Source organism: Rhinoderma darwinii, chromosome 12 (genome assembly GCF_050947455.1).
Source record: "Rhinoderma darwinii isolate aRhiDar2 chromosome 12, aRhiDar2.hap1, whole genome shotgun sequence".
Lineage (NCBI taxonomy): Eukaryota > Metazoa > Chordata > Amphibia > Anura > Rhinodermatidae > Rhinoderma > Rhinoderma darwinii.
The window spans coordinates 41,343,531-41,358,058 of NC_134698.1; positions in this window are offsets into that span (position 1 = coordinate 41,343,531).

Sequence of the window (14,528 nt, forward strand, 5' to 3'; positions counted from 1 at the left end):
GATTAGTCTTCTGCCGAACTGGCAAGGGGGCGTGTCACTGCTACGGACAGTGTAAGAGCTGTGGAGAGGAGAGCACGCTCTTGCGAGAAACCAGTCTTGTATTGTCTGCAGAACTGGCAAGGGGGCGTGTCTCTGCTATGGACAGTGTAAGCGCTCCCCAGCTCTTACACTGCCCATAGCAGTGACACGCCCCCTTTCCAGTTCGGCAGACAAAGTACAAGACTGATCTCTCACAAGAGCTGAAGAGATGAGAGCGCGCATGCGCGCTCTCCTCTCCACAGCTCTTACACTGTCCGTAGCAGTGACACGCCCCCTTGCCAGTTCTGGTGAAAAGACTGCAATCGCACAATCTCTCCTCGCTCTTGGGGCTTATTCAGACGAACGTGATATATGTCCGTGCTACGCGCGTGATTTTCACGCGCCTCGCATGGACCTATGTTAGTCAATGGGGCCGTTCAGACAGTCAGTGATTTTCACGTAGCGTGTGTCCGCTGCGTAAAACTCACGACATGTCCTATATTTGTGCGTTTTTCGCGCATCATGCACCTATTGAAGTCAATGGGTGTGTGAAAATCACGCGCAGCACACGGATGCACTTCCGTGTGACGCGCGTGATTTGCGCAACAGCAGTAAAAACTACGAATGAAAACAGAAAAGCACCACGTGCTTTTCTGTTTACAAAACATACAAACAGAGTGTCATAATGATGGCGGCTGCGCGAAAATCAAGCAGCCACGCATCATACGCTGCTGACACACGGAGCTGTGCAAAACGCACACGCTCGTGTGAATCCGGCCTTGCTGTAACACTGTCCATATCTGGACAGTGTCACAGCCATAGTAACACGCCCCCTTGCCAGTACACGCCCCGTTGACTGTTCAGCGGGTTATTTCAATATCGGGCGCCAAATATAACGGCACCGATACCTAAATAACAGAGGGAGGTAGAAAAAAAATGTAAAGTGCCCCAGGGTTTGTTCAGTCCTTCCCATTACATGCTGCACTCAGCTGCATATGTATGGGGAGGTGAAAGGTTCTCTTTAAAGTCTATAATAAAACATAAAATACACTCAACTGCATTCTGGTCTGTGGCGTTTTTGTGGTCAGAGTTGTTTTTTCCCCAAAGCAGCATGCTCTGGGTATTGCATTTTTCCAATAGGCTTCTCCATAGGACCTCAAAATCACCATAAAAAGCGCATGTTACATTTTAATAACAATGGTGTTTTTAGAAGCGTTTTATGATGCAGTTTAAGTTGCTTAAAAAATGTTGTGTATGAATGAGGCTTTAAGGCCAGGTTCACACAGACAGTTTTGATGCAGTTTTCGGCTCAATTTTATTTAGCCAAAGCCAGAAGTGGATCCCAAATAAAGAAAAGGTATAAAGAAAATACTGATTACATCTCCTTTCTTTTGTGTACAATTTTGGGTTTGGCTAAAAAAAACTGGCACAAAAAATGCATTTAAAACTGTGTGATCCTGGCCAGAGGTCCCATGCACACGACCGCAGAATTCGTCCGTAATTACGGACCCATTCATTTTCTATGGCTGATGGACCCCTTCCCGTATATTTACGGGAAGGTGTCCTGGCCATAGAAATGACCTGCAAAAAATAGGACATGTCCTATTTTTTTAAATTTTACGGACTATGCTCCCATACGTTATAATGGGAGCAAGGGTGACCGTGCCCGAAATCACCGACCATGATTAGGGGCACGGTCGTGATAACGGGCACAGTCGTGTGCATGGGGCCTAAAGCTGTATGGACTCGCCACACGCTGCGGAATTGCCAAATACAGTAACAGCATAGTGGATGAGATTTAACAATCTCATCCACGTGCTGCATAAAAATTTAGAGCAGAAATTGATCAGCGGTACGTATTGTTCGTTGTGTGTGGAGAAGCCCAATAAGTGCTGCCAGAACTCACACAGGTAAAGCTTTGTGCACACACAAATTAAAAACGTCTGAAAATACAGAGCTGTTTTCAAGGGAAAACAGCTCCTGATTTTCAGACGTTTTTTTAATCAAAGTCGCGTTTTTCGCTGCTTTTTTAACAGCCATTTTTGGAGCTCTTTTTCTAAAGAGTCTATGAAAAACGGCTGCAAAAACGGCTGAAGAAGTGAAATCCACTTCTTTTTTGCGTCCGTTCTTTTATGCAGCTGTTTTTAAAAACGGCCGCGTAAAAAACGCCCCGTCGGAACAAAACGCCATTTTCCCATTGAAATCAATGGGCAGGTGTTTGGAGGCGTTTTTTGGACATTAACGGCCGAAAAATCGGAAGCAGAACGCCTCTAACCATCTGCCCATTGATTTCAATGGAAAAAACGGCGTTCTGTTCTGACGGGGCGTTATTACGCGGCCGTTTTGAAAAAATACTTTATAATAGGAGCACGGCCTGCAAATGCGTACGACTGTCCACGGCTGTTTGCGGCCAGCCGTAGCCGTAATCACGGACCAGGATTACAGCTACGACCTTGTGGGGGTCTTAATAATTTGCACCTTTTTTTACCTTTACCTTGATAAATGAGGCTAAGGCTGTCTTCCCACATAGCGTAAATGCTGCAAAATTTCTACTACAGAATTCTGTGCGGAAAAAACGCAGCATTTACAGTAGCAGCAAAGTGGATGAGATTTAAACCTCATTCTCATGCTGCAGAAATAGAACCGTTTTTGGAGCCGTTTTTCATTGACTCTATAGAAAAACAGATCCAAAAACGGCCGTAAAAAACGCTGCGAAAAACGCGAGTGGCTTAAAAAACTTCTGAAAATCATATTTTCAGACGTTTTTGAGTTTGCGTGTGCACATACCCTTATAAATTGACCTGCAGTGCGTATTTAAAATCTGAAGCATTTTTTTGTGCAGCCCGGCCTCCTGGGATGATGTTTCATTCCATGTGACTGCTGCAGCCAATCACAAGCTGCAGCGGTCAGACGGGCTCTAGTGTCAACACAGGAGGCAGCCAGGGAGTTAAATATTGTCTTTTTTTCTTTCCACCTCTGTCTTCTGCAGCAGCGATTCCACCCGAAAATCTGCACCACAATATGCTACATACTTTTACGCAGTGTATCCGACCTGTGGGTACATACCCTAACGCCTCATTCACACGACAGGGTCCGGGTGTCGGACGATAAAATCAGATGTTTTGGGCCGTTTTGCCCGGCCGGTTTGCATCCGTTCTGATTCCGTTCCGGGCCGTGTTGCCGTTTTTAACGGCCAATTTTGACCCGTTTTGCATCCGTTTTTTTCCCTGTCCGTTTTAAAATCGGATGAATTTCATTTAACTTTGTTGACACACACAGCCCTTTGTAGATAATGCCACACAGCCCCCTGTAGGTAATGCCACCCAGCCCCCTGTTGGTAATGCCACCCAGCCCCCTGCAGGTAATGCCACCCAGCCCCCTGCAGGTAATGCCACCCAGCCCCCTGCAGGTAATGCCACCCTGCCCCCTATAGGTAATGCCACCCTTCCCCCTGTAAGTAATGCCAACCAGCCCCTTGTAGGTAATGCCACCCTGCCCCTTGTAGGTAATGCCACCCAGCTCCCTGTTGGTAATGCCACCCTGCCCCTTGTAGGTAATGCCACCCTGCCCCTTGTAGGTAATGCCACCCTGCCCCTTGTAGGTGATGCCACCCTGCCCCTTGTAGGTGATGCCACCCAGCCCCCTGTAGGTGATGCCACCAAGTCCCCTGTAGGTGATGCCACACAGCCCCCTGGAGGTGGCACCCACCCCCCCCCCCCACATTCCAGGAGAAGTCACTGACTTCAATGTCCATATATGGACAGTGTTGTCACTGACTTCTCCTGGAGAGGAATTCCCTGCCACAGGTCGGGAATTCCACTTCAGAAGTGAGTGATGTCACTGTGTCCATATATGGACAGTGTAGTCACTCACTTCTCCTGTAGCGTAATCCCCGGCCATAGAGTTCGGGGATTCCGCTGCAGAAGTGAGTGACATCGCTGTGTCCATATATGGACAGTGTAGTCACTCACTTCTCCTGTAGTGGAATCCCCGGCCATAGAGTCGGGGATTCCGCTGCAGAAGTGAGTGACATCGCTGTGTCCATATATGGACAGTGTAGTTACTCACTTCTCCTGTAGCGGAATCTCCGGCCATAAAGTCAGGGATTCCGCTGCAGAAGTGAGTGACATCGCTGTGTCCAAATATGGACAGTGTAGTCACTCACTTCTCCTGTAGCGGAATCCCCGGCCATAGAGTTGGAGATTCCGCTGCAGAAGTGAGTGACATCGTTGTGTCCATATATGGACAGTGTAGTCACTCACTTCTCCTGTAGCAGAATCCCTGGGTATAGCGTCGGGGATTCTGCTGCAGAAGGGAGTGACATCGCTGTGTCGATATATGGACAGAGTAGTCACGCACTTCTCCTGTAGCGGAATCCCCGGCCGGGGATTGGGGATTCCGACTCCTACAGGGAGCAAAAAAAGACCCTCCCCCTCCTCACATGCACTCTGCACTGTGAGGAGGAGGAGGAGAGAGAGCACGAGAGACAGAATACATGGCCATCACTCGCGACACATTCCGGTGATGGCCGTGTATTACCTAGCCCCATAGACTTCTATGGGAGCCAGGCGGCCGGGTAAACGGCCGAAAATAGGGCATGTCCCATTTTTTGACGGCCAGGTTTCCCGGGCCGTCAAAAAATCGGTCGTGTGAATGGCCCCATTAGGGGTCTATTGTTCCTAATGCAGCCGGGTGACGGCCGATTTATGAACGGCCGTCAACCGGACGGGAAACCCTGTCGTGTGAATAAGGGCTTAAAGTATTACAGAGTTTCTGCCCTGAATTTGTTGCAAATGTTAGGCTGGCCATACATTTCAGAAATTGGCAGGTTCGGCTGATATACATCTAATGTGTATGGCTCTGGTATTGCAGCTATTATTGAAGGGATCGTGGCTGAGCAGTAATGCCACATACAATCTGTGGACAGGTGTGGCATTGTTTCAGAAGAAAGCAACAATATTTTTCTAATCCTGTACACCCTCTTTAGGCCATGTTCAGATGTGGCGAAATTTCAGATTTCAGATTTCAGTTTTTGCATTGCAAAGGCTGAAATCCGCAGTGAAATTCCGCTTCTCCGCAATGGAATGAGCATGCTGCGGAGGGAAAATTCTGCACCGCAGCCTAATTTCCGCACAGTTATTTTCTGCAATGTCTGAACTAAGTTTCCTAAAAATGTATAGAAAGAAATGAAAAAAATGGCTGCTGCAGAATTCCACTGCGGACTGTCCGCAGCGGAATTCTTTTTTTTTTCTTTATCAAAGATTTTTATTTTGAAAATATACACAACAAAACAGCATATACATAGTTTCATACATTTGCAAAATTCACATACAGTGCACTATAACACTTCAATATTACATAAAGTATCAAAGACACAGAGCAGCAGTAGGAGGTAGCCTCCTAATCAGTAGGCAAAAACTATATAAGGCTATGTTCACACGGAGTATTTTGGGGGAGGAATATCTGCCTCAAAGTTCCAAACGGAATTTTGAGGCAGATATTCCTCCCCCAAAATACTCCGTGTGAACAGCAATTATCGCGCCGTTTTTCGCCCGCGGCCATTGAGCGCCGCAGGCATAAAACAGCGAGATATACGCTTTCTCCTGCCTCCCATTGAAGTCAATGGGAGGTCGGAGGCGGAAGCGCCCGAAGATAGGGCATGTCGCTTCTTTTTCCCGCGAGGCAGTTTTACTGCTCGCGGGAAAAAGACGCCGACGCCTCCCATTGAAATCAATGGGAGGCGTTCTCGGGCCGTTTCTGCCGAGTTTTGCGACGCGGTTTCCGCGTCAAAAAACTCGGCAAAAGACCCCGTGTGAACATAGCCTAAGAATGTAATGAAAATAACAGTCCCATAAGTGCAGCAAAGATAGTGCATTATTTAGGGGAGCCAGTCCCCACAGGTGGGTAACAATTATCGCATATAAGTGCACTTTATACGACAGACTAACACTAACACAAGACAAAAAAGGGAAACACATACGGATATAGCACGCAAAAAGTAGACTTTATGTAGATATTCAAAAGAGGCCATCCAGCCAGAGAGGTAAATCATCACCACCCCGGAATCCAGCCCACACTGCCCAGGTGCGGACAAAGAGCTCAGCTTTACCCTGATCAGCAGACATCAACTCCTCCATCCTCATAATTCCATTCACCTCCGTCACCCATTCCTTCAGAGAAGGCACAGTGCTGGACTTCCAACGACGAGGAATCACTGTTCTTGCTGCTGTCAAAAAATGCCGAAAGACACTCTTTTTGAGGTGTGAGAGTGATCCCGGAACCATGGAAAGTAAACCAATAGAGGCCGAAATCTGAACCTCAGTGTGAAAGAGTTTATTACCGAGATCAAAAATCTTTTCCCAAAAGGGACGAAGTTTGGGACAATCCCACCAAATGTGCAGCATGGTTCCAGGAGCCTCCCCACACCTCCAGCATTCTTCAGGTACTTCAGGGAATATCCTATGCAGTAAAGAAGGACAGCGATACCATCTAGTGAGAATCTTGTAATTTTTTTCCTGGGCAAAGCACGAAGTCGGCAGTTTATGCGCCAATAAGAAAGATGTGCCCCACTCCTCAGCAGAGTGTCGGATCCTCAATTCCTCATCCCATGCGGCTGTGAATGTCAACTGAGAGTAATCGTATTTAGGGAGAAGGATCCCGTGTAAAAAATACAACACATGAGAGGGGGCAGTAGTCAACAACAAGTAGTGTTCCAGAGGAGTCTTAACCTGCAGCAAAGCAAAACGGTCGCCCATTGAAAAAAGATAGGAGCGCAATTGAAAATAGGACCACCAAACCGGACGTCCCCCCGGGCAGGCCCCGGAGACCTCAGCCTGTGACAAAATTGTACCCTCAGGTGTAAGAGTCGCAGCCAAGAAACTACCGTCCTGTCTCTCCCAACAGAGGAATGTGTCCACACCCACCGCCGGAGGAAAGGAAGGATTATCAAAAAGAGGGGTTAGAGGGCCTGGATGGTGAACAATGTCCATCGTAGCAATGATCCTCTCCCATACTACAAGAAACTGACGTGTGAGGTAAGGCAGAGAAGATGAAGGTCGCTGAGGAGCGGACAACCAAGGCAGAGACAACAATGCTAGGGGAGACATGGCCTTCTCAATGCGCACCCATTGCTTACCCGCACCTGAACGGAACCAGTCTACTAATCGCATCAGTAACGCAGCTTGGTGGTAGCGTTTAAAATCTGGCAAACCTGCTCCCCCCTCCTTTTTCGGCCGACTTAGGACAGCAAAACGAACACGAGGCTTAGAGGAGCCCCAAACAAATTTAGTTATGGCCCTATGCAAAACTTGGAAGAAGCTCGTTGGAATCATGATAGGGACAGTTTGGAATATGTAAAGGAATTTGGGTAAAATGTCCATTTTTACCGCATTAATGCGCCCAAACCACGATATGCGATTCCCACCATACGCCATTAAATCCTTCAAGGTGCGCTGCAGAATGGGTGTGTAATTCAAAGTGAACAGATCCGACTGGTGTGTGGGAATTTGCACCCCCAGGTATATTAGAGATGTAGATTGCCATTTGAACGGGAAAACCCGAGCGAGATGGGTGGCTAAGGTAGAATCGAGAGATATATTCAATGCCTCCGATTTGGAATAGTTGACTTTGAAATTGCTCACATGTCCAAAACGCTCGAATTCCCCAGTCAAAGATGGCAAGGAAACCATGGGAGTTGTAATGTACACGAGGAGATCATCGGCATATAATGCTAGTTTGTGGTGCTTTGCGCCAACACAGACGCCATTAACATTAGGGTTGTTCCGCAGTGCCACGGCCAGGTGTTCCATGACCAAAACATAGAGTAAAGGTGAGAGTGGGCACCCCTGTCTCGTGCCATTAGAAATAGACAAAGAGTCAGATAACAACCCATTAACTCGAACCCGGGCCATAGGCCCTTGATATAATGCCATAATCCTATCCACCATAACGGCGCCAAGGCCAACCTGTGTCAGGACACTGCGGAGAAACACCCAATGTACCCTGTCGAATGCTTTTTCTGCATCGACCGAGAGTAAACACATCGGTATCTTATGGGATTGGCAGTATGATGTTAAAAGGAGGGTCTTGTTAGTGTTGTCCCGTGCTTCTCTGCCGCGCACAAACCCCACCTGGTCATCTGTGACCAAATCTGGTAAGAGAGGCGAGAGTCGAGAGGCCAGTAACTTCGCAAAAATCTTAACATCTACATTTATCAATGATATTGGTCGGAAGTTTGCGCACACCGTCGGATCTTTGCCCGGTTTTGGTAAAAGGGTAATATGAGCCTCAAGGGACTGGGGTGCAAAGGGACACGAGGAAGACACTGAATTAAAAACTTTCATCAAGAACGGAGCCATTTGATCCTTAAATGTTTTATAGAATTTATTATTGAACCCATCGGGTCCTGGACTTTTGCCCAAGGGGAATTCCCCAATAGCACGCTCCACCTCCGTTTCCAAAAAATCCTCCTCGAGTCCCAAAGCCTCCCCGCCCCCCAAGGACGGCAGCGCAGTGTCATGTACATACCGGTCTATTTTATCACGTAACGCATCCACCTGCATATCCTGAAAATGGCCTTTAAGATTGTATAATGCCGAGTAATACTGTCTGAAGCAGTCGGTGATCCCCACCGGATCATGAACCTCACCACCCGAGGGGGAAGTAATTTTAGGGATATACGACGCCTGGGTGCGAGGATGTAGTATCCGTGCTAGAGACTTGCCACATTTATCTGCAAATTCGTACGAGTGTTTTCGCATACGGTCCCTGAATCGAGCGTGTGACTGGTCTATCAGAGAACGCATGGATTCTCTCGCTGCAGTGAGTTCCGCAAATAACTGTGAGGAAAGCACTCGTTTATGGCGGGATTCAAGGTCCCGTATTTGAGCAAGGAGCCGCGTAATGGCTACCCCTTTTTCCCGCTTCAACCGAGCCCCATGTTGGATCAGAACTCCCCTGACTACACACTTTAACGCCTCCCACTGCAATGGTAATGGGGTAGTGTCACGTGTGTGTACCTCAAAAAAACTGTTAAGTGAGTGCTTAAGGGCTGACACACACACTGAGTCACCCAGTAAATTATCATTAAGTTTCCAAGATTGGAAATTGGGTACTGAACTAGGAAACGTAAGTGTTAGAAATACAGGGGCATGATCCGACCAAACCATAGGGCCCACCTCCGAAATGGGTTGCCAGGTAAGCAAATGGTGGCTAATAAGAAAGGCATCCAGTCTACTATACATATTGTGTAGCGGGGAGAAGTAAGTGTATTCTCTTACCTGAGGATGAAGAATCCTCCACACGTCAATCAATTGCATGGAATGCATCACAGTTTTCAAGGCTCCCAAATGGGATTTCGGTACCGCAGACCTGCCCGAGGAGGTGTCAAGCCTAGAATCGAACGTCAGGTTAAAATCACCCCCACAATCAAAACTCCCTCTGTGAACTCTTCCAATTTCCGCAAATACCCACAACATACTCGCGCCTGACCCTGATTGGGGAGGTACATATTAGCCAAGGTGAACAGCTTATTCCGAATGGACAGTTTGAGAAACACATACCGACCACCCGGGTCAACCAGAACGTCTACCAGTTTATGAGAGAGTGACTTGTGTATACAAATACTAGCGCCCTTGGGCTTGGATTCCGGGTTGGTACTGTGGAACCATACTGGGTAATAGTGATTTGTTAGCTGTGGAGTGTGGCCCACCTGAAAATGAGTCTCCTGTAAAAACAGGATATTTACCCGTTCGTTGTGCATATTATACAATATCTGCGACCGTTTTTCCGGGACATTAAGCCCTCTAGCATTAAAGGTACAGACCTTCAGCTGCGCCATTTCCAACGCACGTATGTCTAGCAAATCAAGAAATGTGCTATAACAATGAAGAAAAGGACGGGACAGACAAGGAAGGGAGACACGACAACAAGGACAAACAAGCGGGTGAAACAAGCACCCACTCCTTGATCTAATCAAGGAGAAACAATCCAATATACACCGGGTATAACCAGTGAAACCCTAAGAGGAGGAGTGTCAGGACAAGGTCTAGCCAGCGCCCCGCACCCCCCAACCCAGCAAATTTTATATAGCAAATAACGATATAACACAAAAGGAAAACCAAGGCACTTATTGCGTTACCCAAAAATAGTTAATTAAGGAGTTACATTGTTAATACGGCCTTAAAGAAACCCCAGCAGCGAACACCCCTGAATACATTCATTATCAGCATAAATGTACAAACAGGTTTAGCAATAAAGAAAAATAATAAGAAAAAATACATTCGCAATTGTGGCATATTAACGGCAATCAACCGCTATTAGTGACCACCAGGACTCCACCGGCAATCACCTGTGAAGCATAATGCAGACCCACTCAGTAATGACCATATGTAACTACGAATATAATTGCTTCAGCTGATAAACGCAATAAACATTGTAATTAAACTCCGACAGCAGGCTGCAATTAAGAGACATTAAAAGGGCATCACATCGGCTCCGCAGGACGCCCATCATGCCGCCTCATAGGAGAAGCAGGAGAACGACCTCGCCTGCGTGACCGTGGACGCGGCGGCGGGATGGGAACATAAGGCCAATCCGGGAGAGAGACTCTAGGCAAGCGGAGAGCATCACAGAAATCTGGAACGTCTCCCGGGTCCCCAACACTCAGCAGTGCCCCATTCCTGCGAACCTGCAACTGAAAGGGGTGACCCCAGGAATAGGAAATCTCATGTTCTCTCAAGACGTCCAGTAAAGGACGTAGCACCCGGCGCTTGTCCAGAGTCATTCTGGACAAATCAGACAGCAGCTGGATCTTGACTCCCTGTAATAAGACCTCGCCTTTATCTCGAGCCTTCCTCATGATCTGCTCCTTAAGAGAAAAAAAATGGACACGGCATAGCACATCTCTAGGCCTATCAGGATCCGGGCTGCGTGGACCTAGAGTTCTGTGTGCTCTATCCAGCTCCAAGGGATCGTCAGCAGGGCGCCCAAGTAGAGAATTAAACAGAGACTGTAAAGCAGGAATGAGTTGACCCGGAGAGATATCCTCAGGAATGCCCCTCAGCCGAATATTATTACGGCGATTCCGATTCTCATGATCCTCAGCAAGATTAAATAATGTGTGGATCTGCTGAGAGTGCTGATCTAATCGGTCGGCATGAGAAACTTGTTGCTGTGTAATATTGGATACATCGCTTTCCATCCGCTGTACTTGATCGCACAATTGAGATAAATTGGTAGTAAGAGATTGTATTTCCGATTTATATGTCGTCTCCAGGCGGTTTACATAACGCTCCATGTCCTGTTTAGTGGACAATGCTGATAGCTGTCGTCTCAGGCCCTGTAAATTATCCCCTAGGACAGCAGTAACACCAAAATGAGAGGAGGGATGGATAACCATATCTCTGGGAGAGGTAGAAGGCAGAATTGCAGGCCCCAGCACATGAGGGGAGGATAAGGGAGAAACCCGGCCGCCATTACAGGCACCACGTGGCGAACAGTTCCGCGTAGGCAGCGCCTTATCAGCCCCAGAAGAGCACAGCTCAATCCCATCCAGCAAGGAGGGAAACTGCCCCTGAGAGCCCGATATCGAGGGTAAGGTACTAGCGGTACCTGATGCAGCTACGCTGGCCGCAGATGATAGCCCCTCTGGAAGCGAAGTCCCGGCGCCATCTCGCCTCCCTTCCAGCGGCGCCATCTTGGATGATGTTCCAGCTGCAGCGTCGGTCAGAAATCTCTGGATAGAGCCGGCTGAAGACATCTGCCGTGTACAGTAGGGAGTCCCCGTGGAAGCCTTGGATTTCCTGACCATCAGGGTGATAGAATATTGCTTATTAATGTGCTTATGAGCGGGTTAGGGAAGTGCAGGAACGGAGCTCTCAAGCAGCACGTCTGGTCAGCGCCATGTCCAAGCCACGCCCCCTCCGCAGCGGAATTCAACAGCAATTACTCCACATCTGAATGTCCCCTTAATATGCGACTTTTTAACCTGTGCAATTTACACCAAAATAAGGTGTGAATTTAATAATAAATATGGCCAATATGTTTTAAATAGTTCATAAGAGTATTATAGAGTGATATGTCCTCTGTACATTCACGAGACACTGTATTTTCCCAAGACGCAATGCTTCTAGGGGAAAATACATAATATGGCATGAGAAGGAGCATGACATTATTTTACAAATGTATAATATTGAAGGCACACGGAAGAATAGCATCCAGGATACAACCATGTACATGAAGCCTTATTGTCACCATAAGCATTAACGCTAGTGTGTGTACAGTATTTCCATTTATCCGCTAACACAATATCCCTGGGAATGGTATTCAAATTTGGCAGCTATGCTTCTGTCTCTTTTCTGAGTCGCAGAATGAAGGTCATGCAAGGATAATGTGCTGCTGCGAAACGCTCCAGACACTTTGAAGTGAATTAATGAGCGCCACACAACAGTATAAATTCAACACATGTATTAGATAAGCAAATTGTATTATAAATAGTAAATAGGCAGGAGCAAGTAACCATTCTATAGTTTGTGGCCATCATAGTGTCCTAGTGGTTAGCATTCCGGAATTGCAGCACTTGGGCCATGAGTTAAAATCTGACAAGATCAATATCAGCATAGGGTTACACCCCTTGCACACGACCGAGTTCAGGCCGTAAAAAACGGTCCTAGTGTCGGCTGCATTTCCTGGCCCGACCGCGGTACAGGTGAATGGGGCACCTGGCATCATAGACCTTTATGATGCTAGGAGTCTCTGCCTCCCCACGGAACTGCTGTTCTGTGGCTGCATTCATTTGTTCACTTCGGTACAGCAGTTCTGTGGGGAGTCCGGGACGTCTAGCATCATAAATGTCTGTGATGCAAGGAGTCCCGTTCACCTGTACCGTGGTCGGGCTGGGAAATATGGCCGACACTTGGGCCGTTTTTCACGGCCTGAACTCGGTCGAGTACAAGGGGTGTTAGAATGAGTTTCCTTTCACATAATGTTTTACTAAACACCCAACTTAAAGCGTAACTAAACGTTCAATCAACTTTTTATTTTCTAGCAGCATGTGTAATATAAATATATTTTGTAATATACTTTATTAATGAATTTGGGGTCCTTTTTGTGTTATATGTGTTTTAAATGGCTACTCTGACACTTTTCTACCACATTTTATTTCTTGTATTTCTCCTGTTGCTAGCAGAAATCCATACAACGTTTGAATGTATCAGTGTACGGATTCTGCTGCCTATGAGTACAGGTGGACGGCCCCATCCTGACGTCAGATGTGCACGCCCCCATCGTGACGTCAGGAAGGTCTCTCTGCCTCTATACACTACCTGCAGCAGCAGAGCGCATGGAAGAGACTGTGATGAGCTCTGCTGCTGTACGGTCTATGGTATGTGTGAGAGGCGCTTCAGTAGCAGAAGCGCAGGTCTGGCGCCCCCTCCCTGTCCCCTCTTCCCCCTGTCCACTGTACTGTAACCGGCAGGGAGGGGAATGACAGCTCTGTTACTGTCCGGTGTATGGTATGTGTGAGAGGCGCTTCAGTAGCAGAAGTGCCTCTCACACACACACTATAGTCCGGACAGTAGCAGAGCTGTCATTCCCCTCCCTGCACTCTGCTCTGATTCTCCCCCTTCCCTCCAGCAAAGAGTCTCAGGACACTGCAATCTAAATAGCATCAGATAAGACTAGGACTGCTCCGTCCGTCCCCCCTCCCCTGCAAGCACCCTGCCGTCCCGTCTTATCTTCCCTGCACTTGCCAGAATAAATGAAAAATAAAAACTCTAATTCCTTTCTTCTGGAGTGGGCAGAGATATTTACATCTCTGTATATAATGTGTTGTGCTGTGCATAGCTCAGTGCTCGCTCACAGTATTGTAGTGATCACCTCAGAGTTCACATCTCTATACACTACCGTTCAAAAGTTTGGGGTCACCCAGACAATTTTGTGTTTTCCATGAAAACTCACACTTATATTTATCAAATGAGTTGAAAAATGACTAGAAAATATAGTCAAGACATTGACAAGGTTAGAAATAATGATTTTTATTTGAAATAATAATTTTCTCCTTTAAACTTTGCTTTCGTCAAAGAATGCTCCATTTGCAGCAATTACAGCATTGCAGAACTTTGGCATTCTAGCTGTAAATTTGCTGAGGTAATCGGGAGAAATTTCACCCCATGCTTCCAGAAGCCCCTCCCACAAGTTGGATTGTCTTGATGGGCACTTCTTGCGTACCATACGGTCAAGCTGCTCCCACAACAGCTCTATGGGGTTGAGATCTGGTGACTGCGCTGGCCACTCCATTACAGATAGAATACCAGCTGCCCTGCTTCTTCCCTAAATAGTTCTTGCATAATTTGGAGGTGTGCTTTGGGTCATTGTCCTGTTGTAGGATGAAATTGGCTCCAATCAAGCGCTGTCCACAGGATATGGCATGGTGTTGCAAAATGGAGTGATAGCCTTCCTTATTCAAAATCCCTTTTACCTTGTACAAATCTCCCACTTTACCAGCACCAAAG